This window comes from Falco punctatus (genome assembly GCF_963210335.1).
Source record: "Falco punctatus genome assembly, chromosome: 7".
NCBI lineage: Eukaryota > Metazoa > Chordata > Aves > Falconiformes > Falconidae > Falco > Falco punctatus.
This window is the reverse complement of record NC_137587.1, coordinates 7,315,312-7,333,740: the sequence shown is the minus strand read 5'-3', so window position 1 is coordinate 7,333,740 and position 18,429 is coordinate 7,315,312. Positions and strand designations below refer to the sequence as shown.

Genomic DNA, 18,429 nt, shown 5'->3' with positions numbered 1-18,429 from the left:
AGGTGTGAGTTGGAACCAGATGCACTAATTTGGCCTGAGGTTTTGTAAGTCTTATTCTGAGTGTGTGGGTGTGGCAGTATTGAAATTCGCTGTGATTGCTTCCAAGCCAGTCATTCAGAGGGGGAACCTGCATGTTTTTACCCATTAAATTATCTATAGGTCTTCCTACTGGAGTTGTGATCTTGTTAGACTGGGTAGTCTGAGCATGGCTGAGATGCTTCAAGACTTGCATTTCTTGTGAATTGTAGGGCTGCTGGTGAAAGCTGCTGCTGTGGCTGACTGCTTTCTGTTCAGCTGTGAGAACATGTGGTTTTAGTGTTTCATACTACTAGTGCTAAAACCCTTTGTACTACCATCAAGTTAAATTATGTCACCAGAGTCTGGAGTGGTGGCCTGGATGAGAATTGTCTCTTTCAGCCCTAGGCCAGTTGTCCTGGGCCCCAGCTGATTACATGTGTTGGAAACCTGTTGCTGGGATGGTACTTTCCCAGAATGAAGTATGGATGAGAGGATCCCACTCATCTCTTCTAGGGTTCCCTCTCTCAACAGCAAGTTGACACTAGTGGTCTCCTTGGACTGTCCCCTTGTGCGTGAGCTGCTTTCCCAAAGCCTGGTCACCTCACTCATGCAGCAGCAGTTTTCCTCACTGTGCCCTGTTGGGAAAAGTGCTGCCAGCTGGAGCCTAGAGGGGGTGCAGGCTGTCTCCAGCCCCTCCAAACTGTTGGGCTGGGGTAGCTGAGTAGGGCTGGTATTCAACTGACTGTAGAGCAGAGTACAGTGTCAGTTTAGATATCCTTTGGTAGCCTGCTTGGCCTTGTGTTGGTGCTCCGGAACAGTGTGACTTTCCCTCACATTCTTTGTCATAGTTGCCAGACTTGTGCAGGTATCTCGGATAATGTTGATGTATTCCAAGCACTGCAAGACACGTGCTTAGGCAACTGTATGTTGTGCTAAGTAAAATTGCATGGACCTGGCAAACCAGGACGGGGAGATAAATATTTAGTAGGGCTAATTGCTGCCGAGATGAACACATGGTTGTTGAGGATACTGCAGATACCTGGGTAGTAAAACCACCTCATATTTTTAAGGATATTTTTAATATGATTTCATAAGGTGTATACTTGAAACAACAGTGCTGTTGTGATGCTGATACACTGTGTGGCTGTCCTCTGATTCAATAGCTACCTGTGTGGCTTGAGAAAGCAAAGCTGGCTCTGTTCACTGGAATTTGTTGAGGATGGGAACAATAAGTGGTATCACTTATCTCCAAACTTAGAAGTTTCCCTTCTTCACCTACCCTTAGTAACAACCTTTACTTGCTATCTTGTGCTACAGTGTTGCATTATGCTTCACTTAGGAGTTGGATGGAGTTCAGTAGTATGTGAAATGTATTTTATTTAACCAATGAAGTATAACTGCTTTGAAATTCATTTAGATGACTAGTGATATCTGTTCAGGGTGAATGTAGCTGTCTTGGAGATGGAAATAAAGCTTTTACCTAGACTTGTAGCTTAGGTTTCAAGTAGTTGAGTTTATAGTGTCCTTCTCATCTAAATGGATCTGTTTTCTGAAAGAGGAGTAATGTGCTGCAGGATGAGTTGGTCAGGGACTCCTCCCTGCGCTCTTTGCTACTAGAGATCTTGATGTGTAGCGGTGGCGAGCTGTCAAATGCAACTCCCGATGCAGGCTGAGGGCTGAGAACTTAGTCTAGAAATCGTCTGGTGACTTACAGAATGGATTTTCCCCCTCTTGTGCCTCTGGAATAAAGTGAGGCAAAAGGCTATTGGAGAAAGAAAACAATAGGCTAAAAATCAGTAATACCCAAATATTACTTAATTTTTAATTTTCCTAGTTCCTGAATGTGTTAATGCTGGATAGTTGCCAACAGAGCTGCAGGGTTTTTTTTACTGCCTCTCTTCAATTTTTATTTATTTATTTTTCTCTCCATTTCACAGCACTCCACGGTCTCTTTTTAATGTTTTTTCCAATTGAAACAAAAGACAAGAAAGGCCTTTTTATTCTCTGCCCTTTATTCCCCTTGAGGATAAGAAATGGAAAGGGAAAAAGATCCATTGGAGGCCGGAGTAATCGGAGTTGCTCTTTGGAAGAGCTTTACAGGTTTCTGTTTAAACATGGGAAGAGAAAAGATAGGGGCAAAATCCACTTGAAGTCTCCATCTAGTTATTAGGTACAAATATGCACAACAATTCAGGCTTTGATGTTAAAACTCGCAGGGTCTGGCACATGCAAGGCATTTAAAAGCATAATATTCCTTTTCATTATTTTTTTTAAAGGCTAGTTTCTTTGTTCTAGTTAGTTGCAGAAGAACAAATTTCCGCTGTGAATTCTTACTTTGAGAGGAGAGTATTCTCTGTAATTTTAGAGCTACTTGACACCTCTAGTTTCTATGGACTTACTTGCTTCTACAAATACTTAGTTTCTGAAGACCTGAGATTATGTTTCTAGCTAAAGCAAGACATTTCATATTGTAGAACTGTGTGAAGATAGGATGTGAAAACTTTTTAAATTTTAAGACTAACTGTTTTTCAGCAGAAAGTAAGCAAGGACCAAAGTATTTAAAATAATGAATGATGCAGGAAATGTAGGTTTACAACCCAGTAAAAACCCTAACAAAATCCTCGTAAAAATGGAAGGATAGGAAATGAAAAATTATTAATAATAAAAAAATATTTTCGAACAATTGATTAAGCTGTTGTAATAATTCAGGTTGAGAATTTATTGAGGTTTGAAATCATCAATCTTCTGTATAGATGATTACATTTAATTTCACTGTTTGTCATAGAGGTTTGAGGGGAGTATTATGCTTCATATTTCATAGTCAACCTCTAACAACGAAAATGTTGGAAAGAGACCTGATGTAGAGAACAGTGTGCTGCTCTTGCTCTTCCTATAGCTATGCTATTGCCTCTGGCAATGATCACGGTCAACAATAGAATACTCCATTAAATGAATTAGAGCTTGTTTGCTAACTGTATATATGATACAGACTCACTACGCTAAACATTTTATTGTAGTTTTTTACTCACTGCAGTGAGGCATTGCCTTCTATTTGACGCAACCAGTCTTCCTCTTTTTCATCTTCAGTATTTTGTGCTTCTAAATATATTTACCTGTTCAAGTAAAACTTAGCTACAATAGGAAAATTCCTTGTGGCATGATAATCTTGTCTTTCAGAAACAAGTGATGGTAAAAGGTTGGCAACAATGTTATACTCCTAGGAGAGACTGAGAATATATCAATTAGATAGGGTGTGAGTGGCAGACAGTGACAGAGCTACTCAAAGTAGTAAATGGTTCTGAGAAGTTGCATGGGGTGCTGTTTTTCTCTTGAAGCAATAGAAGAACCCAAAACATGGAACTAAAAATGAAAGGCAGCAGATTCAACAGTAATTGATAAAATAAAATACTGTTGTCGTGTTTCATAACTAAGCAGTGAAACTCATTACTGCAAGATAGTATCAAGGCAAAGAGCTTAACTGCAGCTCTTTAATAGAAAATTCATCTGGATAAAAGTGCATCTAGGATTAGGTTATAATTTTCTCTTCATAGAATAGAATATACATAGGGGAGATATGAGACTTGCACTCATTTAATTTTTATGTGAGCCTTTGCATCCTAGGGACTTGGAAGATGTTTCTCAGCATACACAGGTTCCTCTGTGTTTGCTGATAGTGACTTTCCTTTGAACCTGCATCAGGACTGTTTGTTTTGGTTGCTCTTAGGCACAGGGTACTGTGAGCAGACTTACTGGATCAAATGAAGAGTCCACTATGGCATGATTCTGGGGTTTTGTTCACCTTTCTTATCCAATTTGCTTAAGCCAGTTCTATCTGAAATATCATCTCTGATCTGGCTGTCAGATTTTGAGAAGGGTCACCTATGTCTCAAGTGCCATGGGTTACACATTTGGGGAATGTTTTGCTGCCACGGGCAGTAGAAATATCGCAGCCTTCTTGCACTGTGTGCCCTTTCTGCTGCTCTTTAAGCAGCTGTAAGACACTTGTACGTGCAAACTGTGAGTGAGGCCACGTGAGCATTTGGAAAGCTGTCCATTAACCACTAAATGCTGTTGCCTGCAAACCTTTCTGATGGCATCAACTTGTTAAGCAGAGTTGTCTTCTTTTAGAAACCTCTCTACCCTCAGCACTTCTGTTTCTTTGCAGTTCAGGATAGCACCAAAGCCCCTTTTCAGCTGTGCATTTTTCTCCACCCTCCCACTGAAAGAACATGTTAGAGGGGTGATGAGTCCCTCGTTTCTACATGTCTTACTACGCTATATCCTGGTCTTTTTAACTTGAGTAGTTTGGAATCGTTTCTGGAGCCATTTACCATTGTTAATACTAAGAAGTCCTTTTTTGACTTAGGCAAAGGACTAGAAACCTAGGTCTTTTCCCAAGACTAGCAAAGCTATAAAGCTGGGGCAGATCCTTTGGGTGTGTATCTTCAAAGGCTGTAGTCATTGGGTTGCTAGTGAAATTGATGGGAGTTTGTACATTCGTTTGGAGATGTGGCCTACTGAGGTTTAATTTTCATAGGACCTGAGCATTTTGTAATTCCAGCTCAGGCTTGGAAGGTATTGAGTATATACTGCAACTATAGAACTGCTCTCAAAAATGGATTCAAATTTTGATATTTAGCCCTGAGCTTTCTAGATTTCAGTTCTTTCATCTAATAAATTAGGAATTATAACTTGGATTTACCTCAGTGGAAAAGATTAACCTCAGAAACAAGCAGTTAAGGCATAAATTCCTTTGCATGGGGATCAGTCAGCTGTGGGGATTATATGCATAAACTGGAGTGAGAAGAGAGAAGGCTCCTTACCTTTGTGCCTCCATTTGCTTTCCCTGCGTCCTATCAATCTGCTGTGATTTATTGTTAAGAACATATGGAACCGTTAAAAAAAAAAAAAAAAAAAAAGAGAGAGAGAGAGAAACGAGAGAGCAAACAATCTAAATAGCTTGTCTGAATATAAATTCCGTTGATTTAGGTTGTTTCTCCAGCTCCTTTCTTACAGTCCTGGGATGTGTGGTGGCTTTGGCAGGTGACGAGCTCCATCTAGTGACACAGCCCCCGTGCGCGCTCGAGGCGAGCCTGGCGCTTTGTGACGCATCTCTAACGGGCAGGGCGGTGGCACTTAACAGGAGGAAAACATAGGCGAGAGTGAAGTGGAAGGCATTAATCGTATCGTTACACTTATTTTTCTCTACAGATTGTTTGCACTTAAAGAAAATAACTTTTTTTTTCTTTCTGAAGAGACAAAAATAATTCAGCTACATTAAGTCATAATTCAACTCCTTATGCATGCGCGTGCCATCTATAAGAAACATTAATACTGATGATCACTTGAAAGTTCAAAAACAACAGGAGCCTTTCCCTCTAGTCTGCCATACCGCTGTATTACTGCTGTGGTGAACTTCAACAGAAACCAAAATTGGTCTTCTCATGGCAACAATTCAGGGGTTTTACTACTGCAATTCTATAAGCACCATGGTGTGTAAGTGCTGGAGAGGTCTTTCATGTGTGTACTGGTCTTGGGCAGCTCAGCTGTAAGTCCTTGGCTGTACATTATTCATAATTAATAGAGCATATCTTTTAGCTCGTTAACTGAAACTTGTACTTGCAGAGCAGAAATGTGAGGTCTGTGCTGGCTGCTGCTCACACAAAGGGGAAGCTTATTATCTGAGAGTAATCTGGGCTGACTTCAGTGTGCCTTGAAGTACAGAACTCCAGGCTGGCTTACAAAAATATTTCTGCATCTTGGTCACGTTAGAAACTAAGTTAGTAAGATAATGCTGCTCCTCTTACAGGGAAGAAGCTGGGGTACACCAGTGCTGAGCCTTCAGACGGTGTGCTGGTAGCCCGAGGAAAGCTGTGGAGCCCCTGCTGCAGCAGGATGCCTTTCTCCACCTCAAACCCTTGAAGACCACCTAAGGAAGCACATAGACCGCATAGAAAATGCCTTGCAGATTAGTAGTAGAGCTGTGGGGCTGTACTGCCAAGGTGCTACCTTTGTAGCAGCTGCTATGAAAATAACAGGGGTAGCGAAGCTCAGTAGCTGCTGAGAGGCAAAGACGACCCCCCCCAGCCCACATAGATGTGTATTTCCTGGGGTTCCCAAGATAGATTTAGACTAGCTTATTCCAGGTTAACTTGGATCTTGCTGGCAAACCAATATGGGTAGGCATGGCAGGATATTTCTACAGCAGCAGGAACTTAGCATAGGTTCCAGAATGCTCCCAAGTAGCAAGGCAGGCACCTGCGCATGGTTGGTCTATACTGAGCAGCCTTCTGCTTACGCCAGATTATTACCAGTCCTTGTGACAGTGGTCATGAGAGTGATGCGATGATCGCAGCATAAACTGCAGCCTAAGCATAACCTTGGAAGTGAGAGGGGAAAAATTTTGATAAGCAAAGCTAAACTTTCTATTTTGAGAAAAGTCTTCTGATGTACAGCTAGTGATGCTGTGCATCAGCCGTTTCCTAGGCAAGCTGCCTGGAGCTGACAACAGGCATTGGGCAATAAGAGGGTACAATTAAATAATACTGTAGACTGTAACAATCAAACACAACTTTTTATCTTTTTTTAAATTTTAATTAAAATTGTGTGTAGAAGAGAGGTTATTTATAACCCATTCACCATCTGCTGTGAGAGAAGAATCTAGCTATCCTGTTTAAGTTCACAATTTTTATTTTGTCTTTTAATCCATTGTCTTCAGTGTTCTTTGGAGGAAAAAGTCAGAGGTCTGCTGTTGCAGAGGGCAACAGAAGCTCTTCTCACATGCCATGATTTTCTGATTCTCTTCCACCAGAGGCACATACAAACACCCATCCAAATCTGTACGATTTTTTTTTGTTTGTTAGAAGGAGGAAGAATACTTCCCTAACTATTTTAACATCTTGCCACATCTGTTGCATAAACCAAATATTTTATCTGCTTTCCTCACACATATCTGACTGTGGGGTATATTTTATGTTATCACTTTTTTGCTGAGCTTTAGGTCTCATCTTTCTTCATGTCATCATTTCGTCTTATTGCCTCTTTTTTTCCCTTCTGAAACTTGTCAGGTTCCTCTATTTATAGATCCTAGCAACCACCAGTACTGTACCATGCTAATTCTCTTTATTGATATGTTTCTGGCTGAGCTAATAGCTGGTGAAAGGGAATATTTCTTGTGTAATTAGGCGGAAGTCATTGAGTTATTAGCGTGCTTGTTGCACTTGGTGGCTTATAGGGCAGTGTCTTGCAACTTCTTGGGAAGGTGGGCAGAACTTAAGTTATGCCGCACATTTGCTTGAGACCAAAGGGAAGAGTTAGAAGTTTGTGTGCAGTTACAGGGCTGTGACCGCACTGGGATTGCAGAGGCATGCTGGGATGGCTTACATGATGGAGTGCTATAATAGCAAGGTACAGCTTTTGTAAGTAGGACAGGCTGGGAAGGCAAGGAAAGGGAATTGCTCTCTGTGAGAGAACAGCTGTTATGCATGAGGGTCTGTCTTGGGGCTGGTCAGGACTCAGCCAAGACTTTATGGGTGAAGATTGGTGGGCAGAAGGACATGGGTGGTGGTGCAGTGGGTATCTGTTACTGACTTTCTGATTGGGAAGATACAGATGAGGCTGCCTTCAAATAACTGGAAGAAGCCTTACACTCACAGGCCGTGGTCCTTGGAGAACATTAACCACCACATCTTTTGAAAGGGTGCTACAGTATGGCTCAAGGAGATTTCTTGAGTGCGTTGATGACAACTTCCTGATATAGATGATCAAGGACCCACAAGGAAGGGTGCTCTACTGGACCTGATACTTAGAAACAAGGCAGAACTCTGTGTGGATGTGAAAGTTGGAGGCAGACTTGGCTGCACTGACTATGAATTGATGCAGTTCAGGATCCTAAGTGGAAGGAGCAGAGCAAAAAGCAGGACCGCAACCCTGAACTTGAGGAGGGAAGACTTCAGCTGCTTCGGAGATTTGCATGGAAAAATCCCATGGGATGCAGCACTGAAGAGAAGAGGGGGTGTAGGAGAGCTGGTGGATATTAAAAATCACCTCCTCCAAGCTCAAGGAGGGTCTATCCCAACAAGTAGGAAATGAAACAAAAGCAGCAGGAGGCTTGCAGAGATTAGGAAGGACCTCCTAAGTGATCTTGGGCATGATTTGGGGAAGTAGCAGGGCGAAGGAAGAAGAGCCTGAGAGGTGGATTCAGGAGCGAGTAAAGAAGTCTGAGCTAGGCTTTTTTTCAGCAGTGCCCAGTGACTAAAAATTTGAAAACTTCCACGTGAACACCAAGTGAAAAAGCAGACAAACAAAACCACTTCTTTCCCCCCCCCCCTTTCATTTTTTTTTCTCTTCTCATTGTGGGAGTGTTCAAATGTGGAAATAGGTTGCCCAGAGAGATTGTGGCATTTCCACCTTTGGAGCTCTGAAAAACCTGACTGGACACCCATCTGGGCAACCGGCTCTAAGTCACCATGCTTCAAGCACAGCTGTTGGACTAGATGAGCTCAAGAAGTCCCTTCTAACCTAGATATTTCTGTGAAAAGGTATGCTGCTAATGGGTAAAGTAGTGCTCCTTCCCAATACTGTCACTTCCCCTTCTGCATTCCCCATCTGTAAATCTGAGGGCTTATGGTTGGGGGGGGGTGGCGGGGGGCAGACTTGTGCTGAAACTACAGGAGACTTTTTGTACTGTGATGCTTCACTGGAAGTATTATTTAATCTGGCTTTTAGTTTTGTTTTGGGTTTTTTTGTCCTTTCATAACTCTTTCAATTAGTACTTCCTCTTCAAAATTACATTTAATTTTAAGTGGCTCTTTCTTTCTACCTTATCTAAATTCGCACTTCTGCAGTTTTAAGGCCTTTAACTTTTTTGTTGTTTTAATATACTTAATCAATCTGTATGTAAGGTTTTAGTGCAAAGTTCCTTGCTAAGCCATTTTTGGAATTTGGAAAACAAAAGCTGAGGAATATGTCCTTTAGAAATTAAAGATGTGCAAGCCACCCAGGATGATCCACCCCACAGTGTCCCTTCTGACAAGTGGAATGTGGTTAGTCCTTGAGAGAGAGTGAAACACTTTTGCTGATGGGGAAATATTGCAGGATTGGAGTTTCTTTTAAGATCTGTGTTTGGGCACCAGTATACGATGGTGATGAAAACAAAAGAAAACCAGAGCAATAAGCCACTAATACATATAAATTCTTAAAAATCGCATTAAATTGGCTGTATGTTGTGTATCCATATATTTATGTGTGTGGTAAAAATGGTTGAGCAATGGGAGAGGAAGGAAATGGGAGTTTAGGTATGAAACATAGAGTTAATGACTTGCATTCGTGAACTATGCATCTCTGGTTTTAGACCTTTTTAAATTCCCTGTTTAGGTTTCCCTCAAACCTGAAAGAACAGTCTGACTGGCATTTTGCTCGTGCAGACTGATATCAATTTAATATTGACATATTTTGGACTATTCTCTGTCTTTTTTTTAATTTTTATTTTATTTGGCAAGATGCATGTTCTAGTGTCTTGCTAACTTAATTTTGCTTTGTAGATTTAAAAATAGGTAAGTGCTTTGTGGGTAAAAGCAGAGGCAACAAGTCCTGTTGTGTGCCAGCACAATGGTTAAACTGCGATTGTTGATGGAAATCAGCAGTTGTCCAGGTTGTCCAGTATCTGAATAGTCTGGAGAAGACTCTCTGTGTGGGTCGTGGAAAAGCAGACAAAAGGGCTGGACTGCAAATGCTGTCCTAGCCTCCTGCAAGTATCATTTTTATACTAGGATGAATAGACAGCTTATAACAATAAATATTTGCTTTTGAAGGCTGAAGAGGAAAAAAGTAATTGCCTGCATATATAGGTTTCATGACCATTCAAAGAGGTTTTCAAATATGAAACATAATGGGAACAGATTCAAAATGGCTGTAGAATGCAATAATTGAGGCACTTCAAAGAGAAACATGATAATAAAAGGTTTGGGCTTTTTTTTTTTTTTTTTTTAATGTTCACCACTTTTCAGGAATGTATGCCTCTTTGTGCTGTCTGTATGGGCTAATTGAAAGAAAATGCTTAGGTTGGAGCAAACAAAGGAAAGCAAGTGTAATTTTTGTCTGAAGGAACTCAGACACTGCACAAGAGGTCTGTGCAGACTTTTCAAATATTGAGCTAGGTAATTACACTGCTCTGCAGTAGATTGAATGATGTTGGCCTATAGGAAGGACACTTTGTAGTCTATATATAAATCTACATATATATATATATATATAAAAAAAAAAACAACCCCAAACCAACTTGTAGGTTTGTAGAGGACAAAAGAAAGAAGAAAACTGGCTTAATGTTTGTGCTGGTACACATTTGCTGTGATTTTTTTTTTTTTTTTTTTTTTTTTTTTTTACTTGCACTGGATATCTTGGGTCAGGTAAAGAGTCTGTTTACTTCTCTCTTGCTTCATGTCCCAGAATTCTGTTGTCATTCATTAGTTTGGGTGGTTTTGGCTTGGTGGATTTTTGTTTGCTTTGTTGCAGTGTTTTACTTGAACTATAGCATAAAGGTTAAGATTTGCTCAAAGCAATGAAACCCGTCACTGGTATTAAGGACCTTATCCCATGAGATACTTAAAAAATTTGACAAGCCTAACTTTCTTGTCTATAAGCAGTGGTCTTGCTCCCGTTGTCCTTGGTATTCTGATGTTTGATTGAATTTGCCTATTCTCTGTAGACTGCTTAGCTAATTACAAGGAATAACTGTGTCTGAATAGTTTGGGGATTGAGAAAGTTGTCATGAGTACTTAGACCAGAGCTTCTGTAAAATACCACTGAAGAAAATAGAGTGAAAGCAGAAGGTAACAGAATACTGATTAGGAGCTACTGTCTGACGTAGTGAAACGCATCTTCATACCATTAGAGTGAAGGAGAGACTATGGCACAGATGGTCAATTAGGAAACAATTCCCACTTGTAACTACTGAAATCAGTTGATATTGACAGTAATAAAGCTTGAGTCTCTCAACAGTCCTTGGGGTTTTTGTCTATGCCATATCATTATATTAGATTGTTTGGTGATATTCTGATTTTCTATGTTCGTCTAAAGTGCACTGTATATGGCTGATCGTTGAGAAGCAGATTGTGCAACCACTCGACGTGTTTTCACGGCTGAAACTGGAGGGAGGGGGAAAGAGAGATGAAATCTTTGCTAGCTTTCAGCAGTACTTTTCATAACTGACAAGTCAATACGTACATAATTCAGTCTAGTGAGAATACTGCATCCAGGTTAAGTGGGCATGAATGTGTAAGTAGAAATACATACCTATTCCTCCATGCATATAAGCCTTATATATGACACTTTGCCCAGTGGGTGTGCATCATGTTTATTTTTCTAAAAGATCTCCGTTGGCAATTGAAACAATAAAACAGTAAATACACCATATGTTGACATCTTCTAGGTTCTCTTCTCGCAGAATCTAATGCATATTCCTGAGGCGGCAGCAGCTTTTAGAAGTCCTTCTGGAAGCTTAAGGAGATAGTGTAAAATGATGTAAAGCTCTCGGAAGTTTCCAAAACCTGATGTTACTTACAAAATTATCTTTAAAATAAATGTGTATGAGTGTCTCAGCAGGGAAGTATTCGTTTGAGTAGCAGAAATGCTAGTGCAAAGAATCTGATCGCTGTGGTGAGATAATATATTTTGAAAACTACTGTGAATGTTTAAACAACTTTAAAACTTACTGTAAGAGCTTCTGATGACTAATCTGCTGAAGTTCCATTTTATCAGTGTTTGCAGAAGGGACTAATCCATAAAAAGTACATGTAAAGTACCACCCCCAGAACAACTGCAGAAGTACAGTTTCTTGTCTTTAAAGTGAGTGTGAACCCACTGTGAAAGCACCCTACTCAAATAATGAGACACAGTTTCAGAATTTCTGGTCTTTTCAGAAGCTGATGCCAATGCTGCTGCTGTATGCATCCGGCAATACCAAGATGTCTGTTGAAGTTGCAGTAAGAATACAAAATGCAGATTTATGTAGGTGTGTATATATATTTGTACTCGTACACGCTTTGCTTACTGCATTTTTATGTAGAATGTGCTCTCTGAAGGGTGTGAGAAGATTCCAACAAACAGAGTTGAGATCCTGGGTCTGGTGTTAAGTCATGCACAGAGATGCAGATGAAGTGTTGCCTTTGGGCGGTTCAGGCTAAGCGCTTTTTTCATGGTGCGCGCATCAGAACCGCGATCTGTAGGTTTATTTGGAATATCAGTGAGGAGGTTGGCTGTGAATGAGAAGATGTAGTCTGCAGTGTAACTGTTCTGTTGCGATGTGTCCCATCTGGGCAGTTGCTTTAGTTACCAAAAGATCTCTGGCTACAATCCATCTATCCTTTTTATATATATTGAGGAACACAATGTCTTTACAAGCAAATAATGTTACTGTGTAATGCTAAAGAAGTAGTAGTAGAAAGTATTTCCTGCAATGTGCAAACACTGGTCTGGGGCAGTTACTTGTTCAGTCACTCCTTAGCTTGGTTACAAATACTTTTAAATATGCTGGTGTTGGACTGTTGATGATCATTACTACTGATACTGTCCTTTTTGGATGTCCTTTGTTTGTTGTTTGGGTGGTTTTTTTCCTTTTTCCTGTTGTTTTTCAGTTTTCCTTGCATTGCTTTTGTGTACAGTGCTTTGGTTCTCCTGCTCACAGATCCTGTTGCAGGAAACCAGTCAGTGCTAGGACCTGTAATCCCAATTTGGGACCTAGCACAGGCAAAGTAGGAAAAAGTGTAGGTCACCAAAGTGGGCTATAGGATAGTGCTGAGTTCCCATTTGTAGAGGTGATTTTAGCTTAGTAGGGAGATGGTAAATGGAGCTGAAAACTGTATCTATAAAGTAAGAAGAAAGTAGTAATATGACTACGTGTTCCAAAGGTGGCTCAGAAGGTCTAGTATTTAGTGATAATGCAAGTTATCATTCTTGTCATAGGAGAATGATATGAGGCTTTAAAAATCTGTTAACTTGTTCCCCATCAGGAAGTAGGAAAATTTTTTATATTCAAGTACAGATTTACACCAGAAACTCGTGTGGAAGCAAATTTTGATTAAGAAAGAGGTTATGAAACATTTCAGTTACGAATGAGTAGTGACCACCTTGAGATTTTTGTAGTTCAGTTAGACTGTCAAACTATTAGGACAATGCACATTATTATATTTTACACTGTGAGTGAGGAAAATTGTTAGTTGTTAATGGAAAGAAGTTGCTTTTCCTTTTTCCTGTAATATATTTCACTGTCAGGCGTTAAGTGGGAAAGTGTTTCTCTGTTGTCTTTTTGAGTAGGGTCATGGGGTGGTGGACATTTGGGTTAATTGCCTACAACTCCTCTCCCTCTAATAGCGTAACTGTTTAAAAAAAAGGTAGAGCCAATGGCAACAAATAATGACTGTTTTGGTTTGAAAGTCATTTATGCTAATTTATTGAAAGGAATTGCATGTTGCTATTTTCTGCTGTATCTCAGTGATCCCTACTGTGATCAACATTTAAACATGGTCTAAACAAAACATTCAACCTCAGGCACATCACTTTTTTGAACTGACATTTGAAAAGCTTTCCTTCGGAAAAAACTGTATTTCAAATATTTCCATCCAACAGGTCAAACTTCCATGTGAGCTGTCAAAGTAGAAGTAGTAATAGCACTATGTCAGGGTAACTTTGAGAACAAAAATAATGTAATGTTATTGTTTCACAGTATCAGATATGGCACAGTTGATGCCTCAGATAATCCTAGATTATGTGGGAGATTGTTGCACTCAGTCGTTGAGCTGAAGCCAGGCAATCAGAGCACTAGGCTAGAAACACAACACTTGTTGTCTTGAACATACTCTTTCTATATCTACTGGTGTGCTTTTGAGTGCTTTTTTGAAGTGCCTGCTGATGTCTCGGAGAACAACCTGTTTGACAAAGGAAGCCTACATCTTGTCTTGGTTTAGACTTCTGAATGTGGTGACAAAAAAACCACCCAACCCAAAAACAAACAACAAAACACATATGCAAAAGCACCTCACCTGTTATTCTACAACGTGACCTGAATTTGTCATGGTAACTGGGCTTGTGGTGATAGGGCTTATCTAATTTTGGCCCAGAGAAGTGGTGAATGTATTTGTGGCTGAAAGGAGTTTCCACCATGTATGTAGCTGTGGAAGGATCATATGGGCTGTGGGGTCTGCTTTGCTTCATTTTTTTGAGGAATATGGGGAGACAAATTCAGTCCATTTGGAGGAAAACATTTAACCTCAGCCCTTGAACAGATACGGGAGGCACGGTATTGTAATGGTTGGCATTCATGGAATCTACTTGTCATATGTATGCAAGTAGCTTCTTGTTTTAATAACAGGAACAAACTGCAGAAAAAGTACAGCTCAAATTAACAGATGCTATCCATTGCCACAGTTGATGCATAAAGTCCCAGATGTAAATGTACAGATCTTAGTAGGCTGTTAGTGGTTGACAGTTTTTTGACATTGAAGAACCTGTCTCTTAAGTAAAACATATAAAGTGTGATGAAATTAAAAAATTTTAGAGGTGGTGGCTTTTTTGTAAATACATTTGTTTTCTAGTATTTCTAGTATGTTTCTTGCAGACTACAGATTGAAAGGATAAAGTATCTTGGATGCCTCAACTGGGCTATGCATCTTAGATGTGCATGAAGAGTGATTTGTAACTTGATGTTGCAGCCACAAGCAGCCTGGAAGAGCGCCCGGGTCATGCCCTCTTCCTACAGCGGGGGAGAAACAGACCTGTTTGCAGCGGTGCTTGTGTTTGCAAATGTAGGTGGGTTTTGTCTGCAGGCAGCAGTGATCTAGTCTCTGAACTTTATTTCAGAAAAATTGAATTAAAGAGACCATATTTAGGGAGGTGCACAGATGGCTTGTATTTTATTGGTGCAATTTACCTCAGTATGCTTTCAACCAGTTAAAAGTTGCCTACAATGCTTGCTACTCAGCCTTTGAACGTGCTGGCAGCCAGATAGTAAGGAAGGGCAGAACTTTACCACATACTTGAACTGCTGCTTGCCAGAATGTGTACCTCATTTCTTATTTCACAGAATGTTAAATCCTTCTGAACTAATTTGTGAATTCCTTAAGCCAAGACTTACCCACCCACTCCCCTCCCCCCCCCCCCCCCCCCATTTTACTACTAAGTAGAACTGTGTAAACAGCCCTAAAAGAGACCAGGAGTTGATCCCAGGTCCTTCGTGATTTTGGCTTGAAGCGTTGGCTATCTTGTATATGTTGAGAATGTTCTGAAGGATAACTTGCTATTGGCTTACTAATGATAGGAGACTTACTGCCAATACAGATTTTTTTTTTTTTTTATTACTATTATTTCACAGTGTTACTGAAGTAAGTCTAGAATTCTCAATGGTAATTATTATAACTATACTCAAACTTCAAACGTATTTTTTCTTACTTGAACAAAATACTGCTTAAGTTTTCATGTTTTGTTCAACTTAAAAATTTCAGGTGCTTCCAATGTAAGTATAAATCATTATTTAAAGAAAAGCCAAAAGTCAAGGACATTTAAACATTAAGCCAATGTATAATGTTTTTTAAATTTTGTTGCTGCTCATGTTTTGAAATTTAAATAAAATCCATTAATAATCTTACCTCCTTTCAGTTATGGTACACAAGTAGATGTTAACTTTTTTGGGGTTCCTAAGCAGCACGATAGTAGTTTTAATAATACTACGTTCTGCTATTATTATTATTGCAATTCCATGAACAGGAAGAAGTTAATCAAGAGACAATAGTGCTGATTTACTTGGTATATTCCAGTATTAACGACTGTTAGACTGTTTCTGATTAGTCTCCCCACTGTCTTGGCCTCAGCGGTGATCTGGGGAGTTGCTCTGGCATCTGAGACACTTTGCAAGTGAACTGAGGAGTGACCAAAAAAAAAATTGGTCTCCAATCCATGGCACAGGACTGTCTAATCTCATTGGGATTCTTTCTGTTGTTCTTGTCAAAGATGTTTGCTTTGCTTCTAGAGGCTGTAGAAGTTCCGAATGAAGCTGTACTTTGTCTAAATTAGAGTGGATGCCGGCATTAGAATTTTCCTGCCTCTAGGATCTCCAACAGTTTAAAGATTTGTTTAATTTTCTTTGCCTGTTTAGAGGAATTCTGACACACAGCTGGGGAATGCTTTGCAGAGGTGCATAGTCTGGTATATATTTTGCATTCTGCTAGACTTCATTTAAAGGGAATCATGGCTTAGTATGCAAAGGGTAGTTGTCTTTTAGGTGAGACAGTCCTTCCTTTCATTTACCCCATGCCTCTTATTTAAGCTCTTTTTAGTAGGTTTCTAAGCCTTGTGTGTGATACTCTAAAGCAATTAAGACAATATACTTGCTAATTGCTAGTGATTCCTATTACGATTCCATTTTTTCAGGCACTGAAGGGTTTACAGCTCTTATTCGACACTGACAGCTAAAAGCAGAATAATTTTGTATAAGCCTAAGATGGTTTTTGCTGTAGTTACTGTTCATTGTAGTTATTATCAAAATTCTCATCTTGGCTCCAATGCCACCACTGTGGGTTTGATAAGAAAAATACTTCAACTGTAAGTCTGCGTGGTCCTTCTTGCACAATATAGTTAAGCACAGGGCAAAAGCATTGCTGTTAAGGGACATCTGTGGGAAATTTGCTTCTTTTCATTGTTGTGGAAGTCCTGTGAGCTGGAAATTGTGGCTTTCCTTCAAAGCCAGTTAAGAGGCCAGGTAGGGTTGGGAAACTGCTTAGTAGTTCTTGTCACAAACTCACTGTTTCCACATATCTAGGAAGTGGGGTGAAGATAAGTGGATACTTCTTGCAGCAGGTCTCCAAGTAAAGCGGTATAAGGCTCTAATTAGAGACAAATTGGATCACACAGGGCCAGAGGACTTTCATCCCTTCAGTGGCACTGGCCACCTCTCATTGCCCAGATATGCCCAGCAGATTCCATTATGAGGTGCTAGAAACCAGTCCAAGAATCCAGCCAAGAAGATTCAGTGATGTGGCTTTAATGGGGGCAATACTGAAATCAGTGTACCAGCAAGAGGCTTATTTTAATGCCGTCTTCATTGTTCTGGATTGGGGAGTTAATGTAGCCATTTACACGCTCTGCTCCATTAATGTGGGCCTTGTAATATGATGTGGGCAGCTTTTTGCCTGGCCACCTAGAACTAAGTTAATTTATGGGCAAGCAAAGGAGATTTTGTTGGTTATTCACCCAGGGAAGCGCCGTGTTAAATTAGCCCATGTTTCTTCAAGGATTTGTTTCTATTCTACCATTCTCCCTTTTCCAAAATAAACCAGTCTTGACATGTCCCTGCTGCCGTCTTTCTCTCTGAAGGGTTTATGTACACTGCATGAGTGTTAGAGTTTTTTCAAAGGATGATCAAGCAAGGATTGGTGGGATTGTGTGTAAATATACACATAAATTCCAGAGGTCTATCTCCAGTGATTAAATTGACAATCTGTCATTACAAAGCAAATAATACAACTCTTGGGAATAAAGAGTTTATTCTTTTTGGAAGGAAGTATCTAATACCGAGAGTTTCCCATCCCTTACGTTTTACCCCAGAATAGCTTGGGTTTTAACCTTCAAAGTCCTGATTTTTCTTTTGGATCAATTTTTTGCTGCTGCTGATAGTCCCTTTAAGCTTTGAACAGATTGAATTGTGTAACTAAGACACTTGGATTTACAGTTAATAGAATGTAACAAAAAATGTTTGATGTAAGGGTTTTAAAACTTATTTGTAGTAACTTCTGTAACGTGGCACACTAAGAATAGGTATTGGTAATCATGTAAAGATCTACTGATGATTTTTTAGGGTAACCTGCATAAAACATTTCTGGCTTTGCATCTGTAAGTAAGTTAAAAACAAAACCCCAGTAAAAGTATAGGATTGTTAAACTTCCTTTCCCCACCTTATATGTTATATAATAAAGTTATTTGTGTAATAACTTCTACTTAAAAAGGGATACATGGAGCTTGTGGAACTGTATTCCCTTTCCAGCCAAGCACCTAACCTGCCGAGTGGCCTTGGTTATCCCCCTCTTCCCTGCCCGAGGGGCTTTTCTCCTGGGACTCTTGTTTCTTTACCTGTAGGAAAGGGATGGTACTTTATCAGTGTTTTGCTTTTGGTTGCAATTGCTTTGGGATTCTTGCATTTATTCTCATTTTCTCATGAAGCTTAGTGATAACCTTTCTGTTGTACTTATTTTCTCAAAACTGTTATTACTTATGGTTGTGACTTGAGGCTATTAAATTTTGTATGCCCAAGAGTAGTAGTTACGCAGCATTCACTGACTGTGCTTCAAAGGCATCTAGAAATAGCTTTTCTCCAGTATCACCATAAATACTTCACTTAATTATCTTTTCATAAATTTCTCACTTTGC

At 39.8% G+C, this 18,429-nt stretch overlaps 1 protein-coding gene and 1 long non-coding RNA gene across 28 annotated transcripts in view; both read left to right on the top strand.

Moving 5' to 3' along the window:
* Window positions 1-14,012, top strand: part of LOC308067069 — a 53,333-nt gene extending 39,321 nt beyond the window's left edge. The window contains exons 2-3 of the long non-coding RNA XR_013929438.1: window positions 10-8,627; window positions 9,186-14,012. This is a non-coding gene — a long non-coding RNA (uncharacterized lncRNA). The remainder of the gene's footprint in view (window positions 1-9; window positions 8,628-9,185) is intronic.
* NRXN3 (neurexin 3) overlaps window positions 1-18,429 on the top strand; it is a 1,019,675-nt gene that overhangs the window by 405,039 nt on the left and 596,207 nt on the right. The window lies entirely within an intron of this gene.